The sequence below is a fragment of the Lathyrus oleraceus genome, chromosome 3, assembly GCF_024323335.1.
Source record: "Lathyrus oleraceus cultivar Zhongwan6 chromosome 3, CAAS_Psat_ZW6_1.0, whole genome shotgun sequence".
In the NCBI taxonomy this organism is placed as follows: domain Eukaryota; kingdom Viridiplantae; phylum Streptophyta; class Magnoliopsida; order Fabales; family Fabaceae; genus Lathyrus; species Lathyrus oleraceus.
Genome location: NC_066581.1, coordinates 370749949 through 370757126, shown reverse-complemented (window position 1 = coordinate 370757126; position 7178 = coordinate 370749949).

Here is a 7178-nt window from a genome sequence, read left to right as displayed (position 1 = left end):
TAAAATGAGCGATTAAAACCTCGTAGTTCGTGGTATCAATTTTAAAGTGAGTGAGTTGCTTTTAACAAAATTTTAAGTTTGAGAGAGGCACAGAAGGCCTAAAATGGTTTGAATGAGTGTAAGTTCTTTTTCTCTTTTGAAATTTTAAGTCAAGTATAGTTAAGTTCATTTACAAGTTTGTTTAAGAAAAAAAAAGTTTAAAAATGCAATGGCATAAGGCCAAAGTTTCTAATTTGAAATAATGTCTAAGTTTTGAAAACACAAGCAAAGAAGATTTTAAAAGGAGGGAGAGAATTTGAAATTAAAGAAGTGTGGAGGAGATGAAGAGACTAATCCTAAGTGGAAATTTAAAAGTTAAGAGTTGAAAAGATCTGACCAATGGGTTGCAATCCAATAGGAAAGAATGTCATATAGAAACCCAAATTTCCCTTGGAATTTAGAATCAAGAAATATCAATACACAAATAGAAAGGTGAAGAGCAAGGCATCAAATAAAGATATCCACATCCAAGCTTAGCAATTTCGTGATCTTCTTCATGATTCCCCATGTATCGCATGACTTCAAATAGGAGCATTAGACATAGGTTCAAAATAACAGCTTCAATATGATCATGTTGCAGATGAATTCAAATGGATCTTCAATAATTGTATCAGATGAAAGTTCACTTCACAAGCACTTGGTTTCATGAAAGTTGGCATTGGCCAAGTCCTTTGCATAAGGAGTGTTGCCTAATTCTAAGTCCAATGTCTTAGATCAAACCAATAGTCCACACAAAATATCTTTTAGGGTTTTTGTTGTTATTATGTATATTAAGTTCAAAAGAACACAAACAAGTATATACAAACACAATATATTCACAAAGTATGGCTCAAGTGAGCAAAGTGAAAATAACATTAAGTAAACAAATTGAATGGTATGGGTAATGGCAAATGAATAAAGACTTGAAATTAAAGTGCATAAGAGTAAATGGCTTGAAATTAAATATTAGTTGTTAGTTGATTAGAAGTTATTATTGCTTTTGCTTTTGTTTTGTTTAAGTCATTCTTTGGAGAACACTCAACCCACTTATCACAAGCATGGATCCTTGAACCAAGACATCTTCCAAAGGAAGGAAAAAAGGCCATGTTTCCACACAATACCATGAAAGAGAGGAGACTTACAATCTCACTTACTAGAATGATATGCCTTTTATGTCACAAAGTAAGCGTTATGTTAAGCAATCGTAATTGGACTTATGTAGAAGTCGCAACTATTTGAGGTCGGGCAATAGAATTTTGGTGTTAATGCATGTTAGAGACATAGTATGATGGACTATGCTCCTAAAACATACCACACACAAAAAGAATATGCAAAAGTATGGCCCTAATCTCATCCATACTCATATTGATTTTAAAATCAACTTAGCCTTAGGATCTAGAGATATCATTGGTCCATGACATGAATGAATAGATAAGGGGAATGAGATGAAGAGGGAGGGGAAATGGAATCAACACAAATTGGTCAAAGGAGGAGTTTTACCAAATTAAGATCATTCATTCATTTTGGGAAATGAAATATACATTTCATCAATCCCCTAAATCCAATGATCTTAACTCAACAAAGTCAAATCCACCTTGACCAAGACCCAACAATACAAGTCAAACTCAACAAGTCAAAATTAGAAGATCAACACAACTTATTTGGCATTTAAATAATTAAAATCAACTAAAATATGCATTAAATTAAATTATGGTTTATCAAATTCCTAAAACTTCATCAAAACACCAAAGAAATGGCCCTGAGATTTATCATAGGTAATCAAAGGACCTTGGAAAAAAAAATTCATCATTTTTGGAAACTTAAAACTCTTTTTAAACAATTAAAAATATTCAAAAAAATCAATTAAATCATGAAAAATATTAATAATGATCCAAAAAATAATTTTTATTCAGAAAATGAAAGAGGAAATTATTTTTTAAAAAAATTGGTGAAACTCTCTTATTTTTTGGATCAATATTAAAATTAATGAAAATAAAACAAATAACATGAAAATCAAATAATCAGAAAAAACGTGGACCACTTGATCTCCCTCATTAATTGAGGTGGTAGATCAAGTGGTCACAAGCGCGCAATCTACGGTGGACTTGAGTCAGTGTGCCACAACAATGGTAATTCAAACCAACACGTGAGATTATATCATTTCAAATGGATCCTATGGTTTTGAGCCTGCCAACTCACCAGCTGAGCTACAGCTCCGGTCTCCTTCTTCGGTGAGCTTCGCCGGACTGGTTCAGTTACAACCATCACCAAAATTAAAAAGGACATGATTTTAAAGTAAAAATGGCACTGAGCTCGAATCTGGCCTCAATTCATCCTAACTCCAAGTATATTGAGATATACAAGGAGTTGAAATTTGAGGTGCACGATCTGAGCTGCTTCGATTTGACCTCAAAGAAACTCGATCTTGTTCCCTACATTGGTAGGACTTCAGACACCCAAAGATCCAAGAGAATTATGGAGAATTGAGTGAGAATCGAAGAGATGAAATTTTCTAGAAAATACCTTCAATATAGGTCTGGATTCGATTGTTCTTGCTTTGGCTTGTGCTTGATCTTGTTCTGAATGCTTGAAAGAGTAGATTAGAATGATCAAAAGGCTTTGGATCTCTGGAGTTTTGAATCTCAAAACAGTGAGATTCAAACTCAATTTCCAATGGAAATTCTCAGGTTTATCCTCTCAAATGGAAGGGTTTAAAGGTTTGGATTCAAAGCTGGCGCGTAGGGTCCTCATTTCTGATGCATAAAGCCTCTATTTATAGCTAATTCAATTGATATTTGCACACTTGAAATGAACTTCCAAAATTAGCAATGTGTGATGCATGGGTGCATGGGCGTGTACAGGCCCATGAAATCACTCTACATGGTCCATAATTGAGTATAAGCAAGGCTGGAGTCATGTTGGAATGTTGGGCAATTGTGCATGGAAGTTTGAAGTTCAATCTTGCCAAATGATGATGCAATGTTCAAGCCATTCGCAGCCTATTCAAATCTTGTCCAAAATGGATGAAACTGGACTTGTTGTAAAGGTTAGATCAACACGGACAACTTTCATGTTGAACACTTTTTCATTTGAAGCTTGTATCATGATGAATTTTGAGGTGGAAGTTTGGAAAATTAAACATATCAAAAAAAATTCTAAGTGTCAAGTCATATGTTCACTTAATCCACCTTGGCTAACTTTTTATGTGAGCTTCAAATGAGAAACGTTCCTTTATGAAAGTTGTAGCTCTCAAAACTTCCTTCAAAATAGTCACAAATTTGACCTCATTTGGATTTAATATGAAGGAGTTATGCATTTTCGAAGTTGAGAAAAATCACTTGTTCAATGGCATTGGTCCAAAAAGACCTATAATGTATCCTCATATCACATGCTCATAAAAGTTGAATTAGCTCTTACTCCAAACATAAAAGTTGAATTAGACATCTTTAATTTGATTTTGCAACTTGGAAATCTTTCATCTCATAAAAATTGAGCAAGTTATGGCCTTGGGAAGTTGACCTCCAAATTAAGGTTTAGACAAAATGACCTATAATCTTTCACCATAAAAAATGACTTTACAAGAAAAACTAGCTCTAGACCTAAACATGAAAGTTGTTTGGAATGTCATTTATAGTAATGTTTCTCTTGGAATCATTTTCATATGATAAAAATTGTAGGAGATAGGGTCTAGGGAACCCCAATTTTGATCAGATAAATTCCTCTGGTCAACCACCATCAACCATCTTGCTAAATTGCAATTATCTTGACTTTTGGGACTCATGGATGATCATATATGATTAAGATGATGAAATTTTAAGTATACCTTGAAACATTTGATCAATTGTTGAAGAAGCTTATTGAAGAAGTTACACAAGATATCTAGATGAATTAGGGTTTCCAAGGCAAACCAATTCCAAACTCTTGATGATTTCTTGATCAAAATAACATATGAGGCTTATGGGGATCCATATATGATGTCTAGAGCCATTGTAGATCATTATTGATTGAGATCTTAGTAATGAGGGTCTTAAACCCTATATATGAACTTGATAGATCAAAGGTGAGCATGTGCCCTACCTACAAAAGAGTTAAACAAATACAAAGGCATATTTTTTGTATTTTGGTTAGTAAAATGATAAAATACAAAGTATGATACAATCACATGATTCTTGGTGATCTCTCCCAATGCAAAACCAATGAATGAGGGGTAAGGAGGATGCCAAGGTGTGATCCCAATGCTAATGCATATGATGAGGATAACATGAGGGATCTTAAGGTCAAAATTGGGGTCTTACAACTCTCATGCATCCTACTTGCATTCTGAAGAAGGAAGAGGTAAGTCAAAAGGTTTGTCAAAAACTCTATCATGGTATGATAGGCTTTCTTCTTTATCTTACTATTTTTCATCCGGATATATTATTCAGCATCTGTCTGTGTGCTAGATTTCAGTCAGATCCAAGGGAATCTCACTCAACTTTTGTTAAGAGAATCCTTATGTATCTGAAAGGAACACCTAACTCGACTTGATGTATAAGAAAACATCAGAGTACAGGCTTTCTTGTGCTAGGGATTCCCACTTTGAGCCAAATTGAAGAACCATTGTCATGAGCATCCAAAGTGAGAGATACAAAAGCCATTGGAAGGTTCCTAGGAGCTTGATTGTTTTGTGCTCGATTGCTTGAGTTACTTGCTTATTTGCTTGATTATTCCAAAGGATGGGAACAATTTGGATCATCACTATGATCTCAAGAAGGGAACTCCATTTGTAGTTTTATTTCTCTTCCTTCATCTTTGTATATTTAGGAATTAGCCATTCTTCTTCTTCCCTCCACTCTAACCCAAGCCAAAACTTTTGTGCAAACATTAACATTTGTTTTCAACATTAGAAACCTAAGCATTATGCTTTTGATTTTCCAAACTTCTTTTCATAACACTTATTTTGAATTGAATCTTTAAGTCAACTTTGACCATACTTTGTAAATACTTTTCATTGGTAAATACCACTCGCTCAATTGTTTTTGTGGTTTCAATGGCCATTTCTTGCCAAAGCTTTTCATAAACATTAGCTATTAGGTCTGAGTTATCCTTGAGGTTGATATAATACTCACCTATATCCTTAGTGATGGACAATGAGTCTTCCATTCTTATTATAGGGTTAACCCCTCACTAGCGTGTTGAAGCTATCCTCACATGATGGGTTTGTGGTTTTAGGTTGAGTTTTCTCCCTTTGATAACAAAATACCTTAAGGCTTTTAGACCAATCAATTCACCAACTTCTTTTGAGATTTTTACCCCGAACTACGAGGTTTTGATCCTAATATTTTTTAAGATGGTACGTAGGCAATGGGTTTATCCATTCAAACACAAAATTGTAAATAATTTGTACATTCTTCTCTCATCTCCCCAATCATGTTTGCACAAATAATTTTCACAAATACTAACCTACCTTACGACAATTGTGAAAAGGGCTCCCTAGGAGTACCTAGGATGTTCTGGGTGCTTAAAACCTTCCCATTGCATAACCAACCCCCTTTACAGTGATCTCTGACATTTTTATTAGTTTTTGATTTGATAAAACTTCTCTATTTTTGTTCGCTTTCTAACCTTTCCTTTGGATAAATAGAAGTGCAGTGCCGACTCGAATTGTATGATTTATTATTGATTTAGTCAATAAATCTAAAGGTAACGAATACCCCGCTACAGAAAAGTGGCGACTCTGTTGGGGAACACGATTTGCCTAGTGGGTTTTGCCTACTTTTCATATTTTTTTTATTGTATTGTATATTATTTTTGTGACATATTTTTTGTGCAAATTTGGGATTACTGTATTGATTGTAATGTATGAATTGCTTGATATATTAATTGCTTGTATGCTTGGTGATCTTTGTGAGATGAGTTCTATACCCGAACTCGAGTGCACTTAGAATAGGAGAATGGCATAGTCTTGTTGACTTGTGTGGAGTTATTCCTTAGCAAGTTGACTTGCAAGCTCATTCACTTGGTGGAGGTGATGTTGGGATCAATAATGTCACACGAGTAGTCGTGGTTAGGCATTACTCTTTCCAATATAGACCTTAGAAGCCAAGGACCTTAGTTTACCAAGCCCATCTTGGCCTATTTTTAGGACGTAGTGCGAAGGTCGTTCAAGTGTAAGATTTGATACGATTGTTACGCGATACTACACTCATAAGAGTCTCTCTTGAGAATATTTTTGGAATACGAGTAGTCGTTTATCCGATAATATCCGAAAGATGGGATGATGACTATGGGAACCTCTTGTAGAACATGATTGGCAGGTTTAAACCCTAGTACACTCCCTTTGGGTGGTTCTTAACCGAGACTCCATGCTCGTGACTTGCAACAAACCCTTGATTCATGGTTGATCCGTTCTTGTGTATCCTTAATATCAATGGAACTTGGGTGTTGATAAGGTGTAAACCATAATCCACCAAAATGGATGATTGATATTAAGGATGACTTGATCCATCCCATGACCTTTGTGTGGTGTGCTTTGCTTGATCCTTGAGTGTGATTGTTGCATCCATGCATTCATGCATTCATTTGCACCCATATCATCAACATTGAGAAAATTTTCAAGGAACTTAAGAGGTCTATTTGCAAATTTTCAGACATGGATAGACAAAGAAGGAATACAAAGAAGTACAGTTTCAGACAACCCGACTTGAAAGAGTTAAGGAGTTTGACATCCTATGTATTAGATCCCTTGGAGTTCAAGGCTCGTCATGGGAAGCTTATGTCTATTCTTGCTACTCAGGTGGATGAAGGTCTGATGAGTGTGTTGGTACAGTTCTATGATCCCTTGTACCGTTGCTTCACTTTTCCGGATTTCCAGCTTTTGCCTACGCTTGAGGAGTATGCCTATCTTGTGGGTATACCTATTCTAGATTAGTTGTCGTTCAGTGGCTTGGAGAGGGTCCCTACTTCTCAAGAAATTGTTGATATGTTGCATATAGATGAATCTATTGTGGGTGCTCATATGACTACCAAAGGTGGAATTCAAGGTCTCCCTTCTGAGTTCCTCATTGCTCAAGCTACTTTGTATGGGAAGGCCATGAGTGAGGATGCCTTTGAGGCCATATTTGTACTTCTCATCTATGGGCTAGTGTTATTTCCCAACATCGACAAGTTTGTGGATATGA